This window comes from Camelus ferus, chromosome X (assembly GCF_009834535.1).
Source record: "Camelus ferus isolate YT-003-E chromosome X, BCGSAC_Cfer_1.0, whole genome shotgun sequence".
NCBI lineage: Eukaryota > Metazoa > Chordata > Mammalia > Artiodactyla > Camelidae > Camelus > Camelus ferus.
The window spans coordinates 45,735,678-45,751,456 of NC_045732.1; the positions used below are offsets into that span (position 1 = coordinate 45,735,678).

Sequence of the window (15,779 nt, forward strand, 5' to 3'; positions counted from 1 at the left end):
GGATGCTGGCTGGAAACCCTGACAGCAGTCCTTATAACAGCTCCCCTTCTCCTCCCAGAAGAGTTGATCACCTCTAGCCCCATTTTCCCTCCTCCCTTCCAGCATTTGGGGCTCTGCATTGAAATCTAGCACCCAGCTGCAGTAAGTCCACCAGGCAGGAAGGAGTCCCCAGCTGCTGCTTCACTCAGCCCAGCTCAAAGGCAAGGCTTGAGTAGCGGCTTCAGTGAGCAAGCGTGAACACGAGGGTGCAGGGCCTCGCAGAGAGGGCTGGCTTAGATCAGCCTCAAGTTTGAATTGGAATCCTGCCATTCAGTGACTCTGTGACCTTAGCCAGTAGTAACATGACCTCTGAACACTTTCTAGGTGCCAGCCAAGTGGTTTTCATATATCATCTCATTTAATCCTCAGCAAGGTTGGTGTTCTTATTACCTCCATTTTAGAGCTGAGAAAATTGGAGGTTAAACAACTTGTCCAAGGTCCCCCAGCTCGTAAGATGTGGAACCAGGCTTCAAATCAGGCAGTCTAGGGAGTGGTGGGTATAGCTCAGTGGTAGAGTGCCTGCTTAGCATGCATGAGGTCCTAGGTTTAATCCTCAGTACCTCCATTAAAAAAATAAATAAGCCTAATTACCCCTCCTAAAATATAATTAAAAAATAATAAAAGAAAACATTACAAAATTTTTAAAAAATCAGGCAGTCTGAGCGAGAGCTCAGGCTCATCTCGACTGCATAGTCCAAGACTCGCCATACCTCAGGCTCCTCATTGGTGAAGAAGGTAGACATCTCCCTCACTTTGCAGGGTTGGCTCAGAGATTTAATGGCATGGCACATATGAACGTGCCTTCCATTTTGCCAGGCACCCTGAAAGCTCTTTCTTTTCTCCTTCTACTTCTGACAAAGGCCCGGTGCTGGCAGACCTGGATTTCCTTTGGAGGTCAGCGTTGCTGTCCCCCTTACTCCTGTCTTCCTGTCAGTGTCTAAGTCCCCTGAGCACAAGGATCTGCCCATCTCTGCACCAAGACAAGGTTATTGGCACAGACATCCTCCACCCAGGGGACAACCCACACTATAGCTATTTCTGCCTCCGAGAGGAGCTGCTCCTGGAGGATGGAGGTAGCCACACCCAGCTCTGAGAAGTGGTGGGGTTGATGTCACATTTTAGGATAGATGGAGGCCAGAGAGGGACTGTGGCCTGCCCCAGGTCACATGATGGGTCTGTGGCAGGGACAGGCTTCAAACAAGAAGTGGACAGTGAGCTGGATGCATCTCCTCCCCTTTCAGGGCCATTCATTTCTTGAGTGCCTCAGATTGCCTGGTCTGAAAGGAAACCTCCATCAGGATGGTGACATTTCAATCCTACTTGAGCTTTAAGATCCAGGCTCCATAGCACCTCCTCCAGGAAGTTGACATCTCCCTTACCTCTACTGTGCGACTCATGGGGCTGGTGGCTCTGCCTCCCTGATATCATGCTGATCGCACTATAATGGGATCATTCCTCCTCCAGACCAGGAGCCTTAGGAGGCCAGGGACTGTGTCCCACGGAGCTCTGCACACACGGGCCCTGCCATGGGCTGGTCCCACAGTAGGTGCTTGACAGATGTTTGATGATAGAATGAATTAATTAATTAATGAATGAGGAACACATGAATGAGGGACTGGGCATCCTTTCTCTTCACCTGGGCCCTAGGAGGCTGGGTGGGTGGTAACAAGCCAGGGCTGGCAGAAAAGTGTTTTTCCCTGGAACCACAAGAAAAGTGGAGAAAGAAAGTAACATTACAGGAAAGCCAATTCCCCGTGGCATTTGTTGCCCAAGTTTTGCTGCAGGAGAGAGGCGAGTGGCAAAACAGGTGTGTGAGCAGATAATACAATCTTCTTCCCTAACACCCACATTGTGAACCATGGAGCCAGCAGCCAGAATATTAAATCCCTGGTGCCTCCTAACAGTACCCATCAATATTTATTATAACAAGAGGCAAAGACTGCTATCAGCAAGAGGGAGAGGATATAATATATATATATGAAAGCAAGACACAACTTATTATTTCTACTTAGTTGCAAGAGAAGAAAAGAAGAAGAAGAAGGAGAAGGAAGGAGGAGAAGAAGAAGAATGACAATAATGATACGAGACAGCCTTGAAAAAGGAGCTTTGTTGATTTCCTTGTGCTGAGAAGATAGGTCCTTCAGCGAGAGCCTCACTTAGTCTCCATGTGTCCACCCCGCTGAGGTTTTGATGTTCCACTTTCATCAAGAATATTGAGCATGAAATGCCAACATTATGTGGGCTGTCTGGCAACAGTTGATGAAGAGATGGAGTGTGGAGCGGAAGAGTGCCAGAGACGCCTGCCTCCACTGCACGGGGACAAAGCGCTGGTTTAATTTGGCCCTTGGGAACAGTGACAGCCCAAGAGAGCAAAGCAGGGTACATCTGGGCCCTCTGCCACCCATCACCGTGGGAGGCCTGACTTGGGGGCCGGGTTGGGGGTGTTGAATGAGGCAGGATTACAGTGTGATCCTGAGGGTGGCGGAGGATCTGAGGTTCCAGTGCTGCAGACCCTTGGAAGGAGGGGTGGACCAGTGCACGCCTAGCCTTTTAAGATCACTGGATCATGAGGTTGGGAGCTGTGGGATTTGGCTTCTAGTTGCAAATTTTGAACTCCAAAGAACTGGCTCACAGAGCTCCCTGCGCTGGCAAGAATCCTCTTACTCAGCCAGTCCTGCTGCCTTGGGACACAACCAAAGGCATGTCCAGATGAGCTGGGTCTCAGCTTCTCACACCACAAAGGTTTGCAGTCTCCTCAGAGGTCAAGTCCATCTCCAAGCTTCAGGGTCCACTCCTCCTACCCCAGTCCCACACTTGAGAGGAATTTGGGGGCATTGTTGTCTTAGACATGTCTCGAAGTGCTATCCAGGGTGAGCCACAGGGGTATCCCGGGGCAGCTTGTTAGGAATGCAGAATCTCAGGCCCCACCCTAGAATCCACTGAATCCCAATAGTCATTTGATATGATCCCTGGGTGATTTGTCTTCACATTCAAGTTGGAGAAACTCTGCTTTTGAAGAATTGTTCTCAGCCTCAGGTGCACATGAGACTCACAAAGGAACTGTTGAAAAATGCTAATGCCCGGGCCACAGCACAAAGTGATAAAATTCCAGTCTCTGGGGATGCGACCTGAGCACAGGCACTTCTAAAGAGCTCCCAGACGATTTGAATGTGCAGCCAAGGTTGTGAACCCAGGACTCCTCACAGTCAAGGAGTCTTCCAGGTGTGGGACTACTGCAGGCTTCCCCTTGAAGCTCCAGCCCACTGGCTCTCCCTCTATCAGGCGAGAGAGGTAGCACCCACATGTCCTTCTCCCTAAGAATACTTTTGAGATGCCAGGGCCTTCCAGTGCCCCAGCCTTCATTCTTCCTGTGTCACTTCTGTAACAAGCCAGGAAGACTTCACAGAGGGGTAGTGGAACTGGGAAACCTCCTGGCCCCAGAGCTCACCTCCATCCTCATACCCAAGGGCACTAGATCCTGGTCAGAGGCTGCCCACACCCTTGGGTGCTCTCCCACAGGCCAAGTGTTCAGAACTGTGATGCCCCTTTCTGTGCCTCTCTATGGGACACTCTGATGTCTTGGGTTAATAGGACCCATAATGGACAGATCACCACCACTTTTATCCCATCTCCAGAAAAGCTGCCCTGTTGGTTTACAACTCGGGGGTGTTGAGAAGAGTTAGTACTGCCTTAATCCGAGGTATTCCTGAAGAAAATAATTAGTGATACAGGAAATGGGGCTCAAGAGGATGGCCGTGTCCCAGGTCTCAGTCGAGTCCCTGGGACGTGCCCTGCCAAATGAGGGTCCTTGGCTTCACTCAGGAAAGAGCAATGGCAGAGAGAATGTAGATTTATTCAGAGATGCACACTCCATAGACAAATCACAGGCCTTCTCAGAAGGCCAGAGAGGCCATGAGGTGTGAGGTTGTTAGTTTTTATGGGCTTGGTAACTTCATATGGAACAAGTGGGAAGATTATTCCAACTACTTTGGGAAAGGGTTTGGGATTCCCAGGAATTGGATCATCACCCGCTTTTTGACTTTTTATGATCAGCCTTGAAACTGTCATGGCACCTATGGGTGTGTCATTTAGCATGCTAATGTATTACAATGAGCTTATAATGAAGCCCAAGGTCTACTGAGAGTTGAATCTTCTGCCATCTTGGTGCTAATTGCTGTGTCGTTCTTTTAATGGTGGTGTCCTGCCGCCTTCTCTCCTGTCTCACTAGGACCATAGGGAAAAGATTATAAGGAGGTAATTCCTCAGATGATTTTCTTAAAGAGCTTTCCTAGAACTTAGACCTAACAATGGTCTGCCATGTGAGGTAATGAGCTCTCTGACACTAGAGGTGAGCAAGCAGGGACATCTGGGAGGGAAACTAGAAAAAGCCTGTCTCATCCAGTGGGAGTGGTGGTGGGGGCTGATCACTTCAAAAATCTCCAGCCCTGAGCACTTTCTTACAAGATCAATTGTCAAATAAAGATGAGAGGTGTGATCTAGTCCAAAGGCTTGTTCTAGAAAAGCTTGGGGGATCGTAAAATCTGGAGCAAGTCTACAGAAGAGAAAAAATGAAAACAGACTCTGTTCTAGTCCTCACACGGCCACTGACTGGCTGGGCTATGTGACCTTGGACAAATGTATTCCCATCTCTAGGTATCAAGCTGAGGGACTAAACTCCATGGGCTTGGGAGGTCCTGATAGCCAGGGCTGGCATTTTGCAGCTCTGGTGGATGCCATTTACCTAGACCACACTCTGTCCTAAGACTAGATGCTCTATGATTTGCGAGGGCCAGTGCAAAATAAAAATGCAAGCCCTCTTGATTAAAAATGAAGAATTTGTCGGGGGAGGGCATAGCTCAGTGGTAGAATGAGTGCTTAGCATACACAAGGTCCTGGGTTCAATCCCCAGTACTTCCATTTAAAAAATAACTAAATACCTAACTAAATAAATAAACCAAATTACAGCCCCTCCCCCCCAAAAAAACACACACACACAAACAAAAATGAAGAATTTTGAAGCAGGGAGAGCAGAGCATCACACCAAGTGTGAGGCCCTGTGGACTGCACCACTAGCACACCCAGGAAGCTGGCCCTGACAAGAGAAGGGAGTGAAGGCAGGCAGCAGGCGGGAGGGGCAGCAAGGCAGAGATGGGGCTTGGCTCGTACCTTAGCATTTCTGCTCCTGCTGCCCCCTTCAACCTCTGGAGCCTGGCAGCCCTACCTGAAGCCTTTAGCTGTTTAGTTAGGAGGGTGGGCAGGAAACCTAGGGAAGCCAGGGGCCTGCTGACCTGGGAGGACTGAATTAGGAGGAAATGATTTGAGAGGTAATCAATACGCTCAATTGCAGTTCATTAACATCTAATGAGTCCTTTAACTGCTCAGCCTCCACTGGGGCCTGGCCAGCACTGTCAACTCTCCCAGCTCCTGCTTTCCCTGCCATGTCATTTATTCTCCTAGAGGCTGATCCCAGGTGTGAGACAGCTGTGGTGGGGGTGGGGGGGAGGGAGGGACAGCGAGGGAGCACCTGACAGCCACTGACAGAATGCTGCGGCTGGAAGAGCCCTCAGGTTCATTCCAGTCCAATCAATATGTGATACAGTGAGAAAACCGCAGCCAGAGGAGTTAAGACTCAAAGCATGGAATTGGTTGTTTTTTATCTTGGGGTGGCATGTAATTAGGTTTATTTATTTATTTATTTTTAATGGCGGTGCTGGGGATTGAACCAAGGACCTCGTGCATGCTAAGCATGTGCTCTACCATGAGCTGTACACTCCCCTGCCTAAAACATGGAATTGGAATTGAGCACCACTGACCCTTAACCCATGGCTCTTTTCCCACTGCCTTGGCAGCAGAATGCCCACACTCACACTCCAGCCCCACTATATGTATACTGGCTGTGCCCCTTTACTTCTTAGAACCTCAGCTTCCCCATCTGTCAAATGGAGGCCATGATGTGCCTTCGGCAGGTGTGTGGTGTGGCTTAAGATGGAAACAGATGGGAAAAGCACTTTGCAAAGAGCAAAGAGCTCTTCAGATGTAAGACGTCTGTGCAGTTAGCATTTACCGAGGCCCTGGTTACCTGCCAGGTGCTGTGTTCCATGCTGGGGGCCAAGCTATGGGTCAAACAGCCCCGACTTCCCCCCAGGGAGACTGCTGTGCAAAGGGAGGTGTGCTTCAGCCAGGAAGGGGCAGGCAGGGAAGACTTTCTGGAGGAGGTGAGTTCATGGGAGGCAGAGGACATAAATTGGAGTTTTCAGTGGAGGAATGAGTGTCATATCTTCGAGAACACTCACATAGCGCTGACTACGTGTCAAATCCTGTTCTAAGTACCTTACAAATAATAACTCACGTAATCCTTACAATAAGTCTGTGAAGTTTCCTAGAGAAACTGAAGCCCAGAGAGGCAAAGTGACTCACTCAGGTCACAAAGCTAGTAAGTGGCAGAACTAGGATCCATACTCTGAAGAAGCTCACACTTCTAAAAATTTGAATTTTAGTTCATTTACAGTTTTGTGTTAGTTTAAGTGTACAGTATAGTGCTCAAGTTATATATATGTATATATACTATTTTTTGTATTTTTTTTCATACTTTTAATCACTAAGCCACACTGACTCTAACCCTGGTCAACTGTCCCTGTGGCAGCAATCATGTCCATAGTAGACCTGGTGGCAGGGAGAGCAAGGAGGAGTTGGGGGCAAAAGACCAAGTGAGAGATATTGAGAACCTGACCTTGGGCTGTGGCAGTGGAGTTGAGGAAGAGGTAACAACGGATGGGCAGTCTGGAGGTGGGAGAGTGGATTTGGGGATATTTTAACTTGAGCTTCTAATGTGATGACCTTCCTTCTTTGCGCACACACACTCATGAACTTGTGTGGGTCAAAGTCCACATTTAGAGTTCCCCTTCACTCTACTTGAGTTCACAGAATCTGTGGTGATTATCATTTTTATCCTCCATGGACTCCCTTTTCTCCTTCTTTGGGTAATAGATGCAGACTGCTTGGCCACAAGGATGAGCATGTGACCTAAGCCTGCCAATCAGAGTCCTTCCCTGAGACTCTCCTCATTGGTGGGGTTGGGAGGAACCATGTTTCCTCGCTGCTACCTAAGCTGTAAGAATTCGAGCACTGCTCCTGCCTTTTCTTGGCATGGCCCTGTGCCAGCTGTGCCTAAAGCCAGGTTTCCTGCTCCACCCAGGGGTCCGAACCCTCACAGATACCTGGGAGTCCTCCTTCAAGCCACCCTTTCCCTCACCCATGTACAATTTGTCTCCAAGTCCCATAGACCTGTCAACTGAAGAAAGGAGCCAAACCGAAAACCTAAAAGTTGCAAGTTATGTTTTATTTGGGACCTTACTGAGAACTGTAGCCTGGGAGACAACCTCAGATAGCTCTGACAAACTGCTCCGAAGAGGTAAGGTAGGAGCTAGGATATACAGGAGTTTCTGTTGAAAAGGAAAAAAAAAATGTAGTCAAACATCAAAAGATTATAGCTAATTAAGAAAAAACAGACATCTTTTCAAGTTAATGATTTTACTGCTCTTCTATGTATGGAAAGATGCTAGAGTTTGGGGTCACTGAAATTATTCTTTAGATATTCATCTTAACCATCTAGGGCCAGGATCCCGTATTTTCTCCATCCTAAATTCCCCTCAGGGTGCATTTTTGAGGGTGGCGGTGGCTGCAGTGGCTGATGGCTTGATGTTGGGCAACATTCCTTGCTCACTGGAATAGCAGGCCATAGTTTTGGTCACATACCTCCCTGATGATAGCTCCTGAGTTCTCTGCTTCTCCTTTCTTTCCCCACTGCCTCACAAGAGTGCAGACCCTTGTCACCTGTCTTGGATAGCTGTCATTAACTTCTAACAGCTCTCCCCCTTCTTCTAACTCCCTATGATATACCATTCCATGGCTAGAGGTCTCTGATAAGTCACACACTTAAGTCTGAACATGACTGGCATCTGTGACCCAGCATGTTAGACTTCTTACATCCTCGGCTTTTCCCATACTCTTCTTCTTCCTGGAAGGGCAATGAATGACGTTGCCCTGCAGACTTTGCTTTCTTCCATCCCTAATTCAAGCATGGCTGTCCCTTGAACTTCTCTGACCGGCAGGACTCTTCCTCTAGGCTTTCACCCAGGTGACATTCACTGATAATAATATTTGGTGTATTTCTTTCTAGTCTTTTTTTTGTTAATATAATTGAGGTCATATTGTTCTATGGTTTTGGGTTCTTCTTTTTCACTTCATGATCTCTCACTGGCGTCTCTCTATATCTTCAGAAATGCTTTGTAAGCCATCGTGTGGAATGTCTGCCTGACCATCTGCCTGGATTTCCTATGCATTTAGGACCTGAGCATTTCCAAGAGCTCCAGCCTTCCATGATCACTCTTAAAGCCAAATACCCTTAGTCTGAGAGCCCATCTGAAAGCAACTCTTTTGCCCCTTTCCTGTTTACCCATTTCTGTCCCCCTTTACCCTCAGAAGAATCTAATTACAGGAATGAAATCACTAAGCAATTGAAACTAATTCCTGACTTATGGTTTCCTGAATACACACCATGCCTTGATTAACCTGGTGATTCTTTACCTAGATAAAAAGAAGTAAGAATGAAGAATTAAGCAGCTAAATGATACACTCTCTACCCTCAACAGCCCCTTTAGTAATCTTGCAGGCAGACCATGTGGGCCAGATAACATCTGAAGAGAGGGTCAGCCAGTCTGCACCCAATGGACAATGCAGAATTCAACCACCTGCCTCAACGATTCACTGAGATTCTCCTCCTTTCCATTTTTCCCTTTAAAAAATGTCATGGCTGAGCAGAATCCTTGAATTTGGTCTCTGGACATGAGTCCACCTTCTCCCCAGACTGCCAGCTCTTCTGATTAAAGCACCTTTCTTTTCTATTGACACTTGCATCTGGATTATTGACTTTTGAGCAGCAAGCAGCTAAACATGAGTTTGGTAACACATTTGGGTGTCCAGAAAGCACAGAGCCCTGAGTTCACAATGCTCCAGGGATTCTGTCCTTCTGCTTGTCCTTTGTCCCCTGCAGCCCCTGTCCCCTCTGGCATCCTTATTCCTACTTCTCCCTCTGTGTTGCTTGCTCCGGTCATTTCTGTGCCCCAGGTCCACATGTGGACAACAGCCTGTGCCTCAAGTCCCCAACATACAGTTGCACCTGGCCTGTCATAGTTCACCAACTTTCTCAGTGACTTCAAGACAACACAGAGTAACTTTTCCCAAACTTCAGCTCATTGCAACCACCTTCAAGACTTGCTGTATTTATATTCCAGCTTTCCTAGTATTTCCCCAAATATGAATTTTTCTATCAGTACTCCCCCACCACCCTTTTAAATTTGAAACTTCACCCTAAGCAACTATCAAATGCCTTTTTCTTCCATGTACCACCTTGTGAACAGAACTTCTCTTGGGGTAACCTTGACATGGGGAACTCCAATTGGTAGCACCCTCATGGCTCTGTGAGAGTCTTTGACCTTTCCCTAGGGCTCACTGCTGGCAGCCAGGGTCTTTCATTCAGACTGCCGCCACTTTGCTGGGGCCCTGTCCTCCTCAAACCCAAGACTCTTTTCTTAGGTCCTTTCTATTCCCATGCTAGGGCTGTCATCGAAACCCCCCCACCACACCTGCCCCCGTGCTGTCTCAAAGCCAGGCCAAAGGAAGCTGAAAATCATTTACCATCACAAGGGATGCCGAGTAGCCCACAACTGAATCGGCCTTTTACATAATTAAGCAGAATGCCTACCAGCGCTGCTTAGAGCATTTGCATATGGAGTCAGGGCCTCCCCAAGACAATGAATAGGTACTTGAGGTACATCTGCATGACCAAGAGGCCTGCCAGCGGGTCCCCGAGTAAAACAAAGGCACGGTCTGCCCCCAGAACAAATTTTAGCGGCTCCCTTTAGAGACTCAGGCAACACCCCATGGGCAGTTGGAAAAAGAATTTGTGGTTTTGTCTCCTGCCTTCAGCCTTTGAGGATTCAGAAATGTTAAGGTCCAGCCTCAGAGGCTGCAGTCAGACAATTTTCACACTTCCCCCATTCGATCCAGGTCTTTGCTTTTATAAATAACAGCCGGGAGTGGGGGCACACTGGGGGCATACATTTTTGCTCCCATCCGCAATGATTTCTTTAGGACAAATATCTGGAAGTGGGATTTCTGGGTCACACAATGGTCACTTTTAAAAAGCTTCTTGTATCTCTCATCCAACTGCCCTTCTAAAAGGCCAGAGTGATTTGCGGCTGTTACCTACCCCCCCCACTGCCCCCCTCCCCAGAGCATGCGCTAAGGCTGGTTTCACAAAACCCTCCACAGCATCAAGTGTTATCATTTTTAATCCCTGCTAATTTGATAGGCCAAATATGGTATCTCATTGTTGCTCTAATTTGCATGTCTTTGCCTTCTAGTGGGGTGGAACATCTTTTCATATGTTTATTGGCCATTATTTTGTGAATTGCCTGTTCATCCAGGCCTTGTTGTCTTCCTCTCTCCGTCTCTTCCAAAGCCCAGGGCTAGCCAGGAATTAAACACGCCAGACAGTATTTTTAATTAATCTTTCTTAAACACAGCTCTGATCAGGTTACTCCTCTACTTAACAAAACCTCTGATGGCTCATTTCTGCCTACAGGATGAAGTCCAAATTCTTGCGCCTGGCCTTCCAGGCCAGTCACAGTCTGGCCCCTACCTATCTCCCCTCCCAGCCTGGCTCTAACACCCACGCTCTTCCCCAGCCACTGTGGACTACCTGATACAACCTCCTCCCCTACCACTGGCACCCTGAGACGCACAGCTCGGATGGCATTTTCTGTGCCAGTGTTTAATACCAGCCCCAGGTCAGATAGCGTTCCTCCTCCTCCTCCTCTCTGCTCCTGTAGCTGGTACAGATCTCCACCGAAACACAGGTGTGAGTGTCTGGCTCTTCCTCCCCCTCTTTGGACTGTGAGCTCTTGGATGGGGTGGAGGGCAGGGATCATGCCTCTCCTCTCTGGGGCCTCAGAACCTGAAAGGTGGGATGGGGGAAGGGTAGCTACCACGTACTGACACTTCTCACGGGCCAGGCACTGTGCTAGATGCATCTCTCTCTCTCTCTCTCTCTCTCTCTCTCTCTCTCACACACACACACACACACACACATGCGCGCGCGCGCGCACGCACACGAGCAAACTTGTAACTGATGAAACAAATCATTTTAACCCAAGTGACTATAGTTACTTCTGGCAACTGAGGGAGTGAGGCAAAGTTCATATAGGATATGTGAGGGGGATAAATCTCTATAGTGAGACCTTCCTCTCTAGGGCAAAGAGAAAAGATGAGAGAGAAAGGATGTGGTCCAGTTGAAGTGGGAGGAAAGGGGGCAGGGAACAACCATTGAAGGAATGACACAGCCATTGAGGACAGGACAAACTGGTTAGAACCAAGATGGCGGAAGACTTGACCTCCAGTAGACCTTGAGCGTCATGGCACACCCACAGGCAACATGACAGTTCCTAGGCTGACAATAAAAAGTCAATAAGTGGGTGGGGGTGTGTTTCCTGGAAATCCTCGCCCCCTCCCAAAGTGGTTGGAATAATCCTTCTGCTCATTAGCATATGAAATTACCGAGCCCATAAAACCTAAAAACCCTGCTCCTCATGGCTGCTCTCGCTCTGTTGCTCTCACCTTCCGAGATGGCCCGCAGTCCGTCTATGGAGTGTGTATCTACTTTTGCTATAAACTAACCACCCCACGCCTCTCAGCTTCTCTCCCTCTCATCTTTCTGAGATGGCCCACATTCTGCCTGTGGAGTGTGTATCTCCTAGCTATTTTCCCTTCTGAGTGAGACAGACCGCTGTCTGTCCATGTGGTATATATCCCTCTAAATAAACTTGCCTTCACTTTACTATCCCTTGCTCTTGATTTCTTTCCTGCAGGAGGCAAGGACTATTTCCCACCCTCAACACAGTGTCAAGTACAGCACGCTGATTTTGGGGCTGTGTTGGAGCAGGGGCTGGAGAAAGTCAAATTGCTCAGCATAATGAAGGGAAAGGGAAAGAATATATATATATATATACACATTTAGTTTATTTATTTATTTATTTATTTATTTATTTATTTATTTATTTATTCATTTTAAATTGAAGTATACTTGATTTACAATGTTGTGTTAGTTTCAGGTGTACAGCAAAGTGACTCAGTTTTATGTGTGTGTGTGTGTGTATATATATATATATATATATGTTCTTTTTCAAATTCTTTTCCATTAGAGGTTATTGCAAGATATTTATATATTATTTTGAGGTGAGGGAGGTAATTAGGTTTATTTATTTATTTACTTTTTAACGGAGGTACTGGGGATTGAACCCAGGATCTTGTGCATGCTAAGCACACACTCTACCACTGAGCTATACCTTCCCCCTATATTTATATATTATTTTTGAGTTCCTAGAGGGTAGCAAAGGAGTGAGGAGTGGAGATAAGCCTAGCAGAAGTGCTTACCTAAATGATAAAAATCACTCAAGAACTTTAAAATTTTTTGGCAGTATTTTTTATTGAAGTAGTCAGTTTCCAATGTTGTGTTACTTCTGGTGTACCGCATAGTGATTCAGATATATTCCTTTTCATATTATTTCATATTATTTTTCACTATAGGCCATTACAAGATCTTGAATATAGTTCCCTATGCTAGAGAGTAGGGCCTTGTTGTTCAGAACTTTTAAAAAAACAGTGTCTAAAACTCACTCAAAAGTTGCCTGTCATTCTATAACATAAGCCCCTCCATCTTGTCTAGCCTTCATTCAAGTCTGCCCGCCCCTACGCCCCCAGTGGGAGTATGTTCTGTGACAGTGAGGGCTGGAGATTGCACCATCTGTAGATGAAGCTCTTCAGGGCAACAGGCTCAGGGACAGAGGGCACTGGGAGAGGAGGCCTATGCACCAGAGTCCCACTGGGAGGGATGTACTCTTTCCCCAAGAACCGACACTTTTATGAGTCTCAAAGAAAAGCTACCTAAGTTGAGACCTAGATAATTAGACCTCACCCCTAGTGTCCTACCCTACCCCATGTGGTGAGGTTTCTTAACATGAAAGATGCTGAAATAAAGGTCAGGGAGGTGAGGTCGTTGGCAGGTGCTCAGGCTCCTAGGAAGCAGCAGCCTGGGGCACTGGACCTCACAGTGGGTGTTTGTGCCTCTGTGTCTTGCTGCTGGCACTGCCTGGCACAGGGGCAATATATCATCTATGCTTGCTGATTGGATTCAGTCTGTTCCAACCAACGTTTTCCAAAGCATTGATTGATTGTGTTTCTGGGTATGTGGACTAGGTGTTGAGGGGTTCGGGGAGGAGTGTAGAGGGTGCAGATGAGGGAGGCTATAGAAGCCATAAGGCATGTTTCCTGCCCTTTCTGAGTTGACAATTCAACAGGCAAAATCTGAACATATAAATGTCCAGTGGGGTACCAAGCAGCCATGATCAGAACAGCTAACATTTATTGAGTGTTTATTATAAACCAGGTACTATTCCAAGTGCTTTTCATGATGTATCCCATTTAATCATTATAACAACCCCAGATGAGAGAAACTGGGTCACAGAAGGCAACAAATTTGCCTAAGGTCACACAGCTAATAAGTTGCTAAACTGGTAGGGAGGAGGGTAGAGTGGTAGAGTGCATGCCTAGCATGCCTAAGGACTGGGTTCAATCTCCAGTACCTCCATGAAAAAAATTAATAGATAAACCTAATTACCTCCCCTTGCAAAAAACTGCAAAACAAACAAACAAACAAAACCCCCCACAAAAAGTAGCTAAGCCAGTATTCAAATCCAGGCAGCCTAGTTAGATTCCCTCACCTCTAACTTCTAACCTCTGTGCTCGGCTGCCTCCCTAAGCACCCTAACTGGGTGCAGGCACGTGATGTTGAAGGTTAAAGGTCACAGGAACCTGGGGGTGGACTGAGGTGGCCAAGGATAGCTCGGTCAGCCTGATGGGACTTCAGCTGGGCCTTGAGGACTGAGGAAGCATGGGCCACAAGGGGCAGGGAGGGTGTGAAGAGAGACCAGATATTATTGCAAGACCAGAGTCCATGGGTGGCACCCAGTTACAGAAGTACTCTGTGAGCCTAGTACAAAATTTTACAACAACAACAACAAAATTGGAATGATTTGCCAACATTGAGAAACCTCGATATTTTACCTTCAAGTTTTAGATTTCTGGCATCTCTCAATAAATTGAAGGATCTGGCGATACTGGGCCCTCATTCCTCATTCCTTGGGCACAAATGGTGGGGGTTGAAGAGTGGTACCTGCTGTAAAGAGTCTGGGGGCTAGGGCAGGGACGTGTCCTGTCTAGTTCTCCACACTTGCCACCACTCCTGGTTGTGTCCCAACTCAGCTGACTTCATTCGCTCCTTTCCTTACCCAGCCCCTACAAGTGAGTTTATGTCCTCCATAGAAACCAAGGCTGGTGAGGGACAGTGAGGAGCCCCCGGTGCTCAGTAAAAGTCAAAAGCTACCAGTCTGCCTGGAGAGGAAGGTTTCTTGCAGGAGTAATGAGTTCAAGGTTAGAAAGGGTAGTTGGAGTCAGTTGAGCATGGTCGCACCTCCCAGGCTGAAGAATTGGGATGTACAAACAGGCACTGGGGAGTAGGGAATCAATGTTGAGAGGGAGGAGGGCTACAGGGGAGGTGGCTGCTGGGATGGTCAGACGGGAGTGATGAGGACAGAGGTGGAGGGGAATCCTGCGGGAGCAGGAGACATTCCCAGCGAAGACTCACCAGTCTGTGGACTGAGATCCACTGACTGTCTGAAGGATGTGGGAGGGGAAAGACAAGACAGGGAGGATTTGGTGTGACCGAACTTGTCACCTGACTTGTCACTTGACTAAGAGAACAGAGGTGCCACGAGCAAAAATTGGATGAGATGGCTGGCAGAGGGGAGGGGACATGGAAGACTCAACGAATTTAGTGTAGGTGAATTTGAGGTGCTAGAGCAAATTCCAAATAAGGATGTCCTCCAGATAACTGAGGGGGTGGAACCGGAGCTTGGCAAAGTTGGAGGGCTGGAGAGAAATTTGAAAAAAGCTTTGTTAAGAAGGTCGCAGTGAGGTAGAAGGAGTAGAGTTTGTCAAAGCCCAGACCTTGGCAGGGTGGGAGTCAGGGGCTGACACGAGAGGAGGAGGAAGGCAAAGAAGGCTGTGTGTGTGTGTGTGTGTGTGTGTGTGTGTGTGTAAGGCATAACCAGAGCAGTCAGAAGAGAAACAAGACTTCAAGAAAGCCAAGGAAGGAGTTTTGAGAAGGAGCTTGCTGCATTTACCGGAGCCAGAGGCACAGAAGGCGCAGATGAAGTGGCCAATGGACTGGATGATTTCAAAGTACAGCCTCCTGCAGCCTTGTGGTCGGGGGATGATGCTTTCCCATCTCAACCCTCTTAAAATCAGCAGTCCAAAGGAGAAAAAAAAAGTACTAAGAGCCAGAAAACAACAACAACAACAACAACAATCAAGCAGTCCTCCTTGGTGTGGGGCCAGGATGGTCAGGACTGCTGGGGGATGTGTTCCAAAGGCTTGGATGGCAGAAGGCAGCCACATCAAGGGTTACATAGCTTTGGCCCCTGAAAGGCAACTGGTTGTGCCCGGATCCAGGATCCTCTCTCCAAACAGGTGAAAGGGAGAACTGGGGGATCTGAGAGTGGTTTTTGCTGGCCAAAGCATGCTGGTTCTCCGGCCTGGTTACACAGGGGGAATCCTCTGGAGAG

The 15,779-nt window shown here is 47.6% G+C and overlaps 1 long non-coding RNA gene across 1 annotated transcript; it reads left to right on the forward strand.

Moving 5' to 3' along the window:
- Nucleotides 1-6,064: 6,064 nt before the first annotated feature.
- LOC116662121 lies at nucleotides 6,065-15,493 on the forward strand. Its single transcript, XR_004318104.1, has 3 exons — nucleotides 6,065-6,075; nucleotides 10,932-10,934; nucleotides 15,413-15,493. It is a non-coding gene; the product is annotated as an uncharacterized LOC116662121 (long non-coding RNA).
- Nucleotides 15,494-15,779: the final 286 nt, after the last annotated feature.